Source organism: Halyomorpha halys, unplaced genomic scaffold, assembly GCF_000696795.3.
Source record: "Halyomorpha halys isolate HHAL.00 unplaced genomic scaffold, Hhal_1.1 Scaffold990.1, whole genome shotgun sequence".
NCBI lineage: Eukaryota > Metazoa > Arthropoda > Insecta > Hemiptera > Pentatomidae > Halyomorpha > Halyomorpha halys.
The window spans coordinates 279,593-279,848 of NW_027113518.1; positions in this window are offsets into that span (position 1 = coordinate 279,593).

A 256-nucleotide genomic window follows, 5' to 3' on the forward strand; every position below is an offset into this window, starting at 1 on the left:
AAACACTTTAGAACTTTGAGTTTTTCTCGTATTCGGCTTACAACCAGTCCTACTCGGACCTTTCCATGAGCTATGATCTTCCTTGCCTGCAGAACTGGAAGTGAAATAACCGCCGTTTGCGTACCGCCATAGGCTTTCCAGATGGACTTTACCGCTGTGATGGGCATTGACTCTTCATCCAGGAGAGGTTTTAAGGCCTCCGCAACCTCCTCTTTAGTGGTGAGATCATCCAAATCTCGCAGCTCGAAAAGGGACT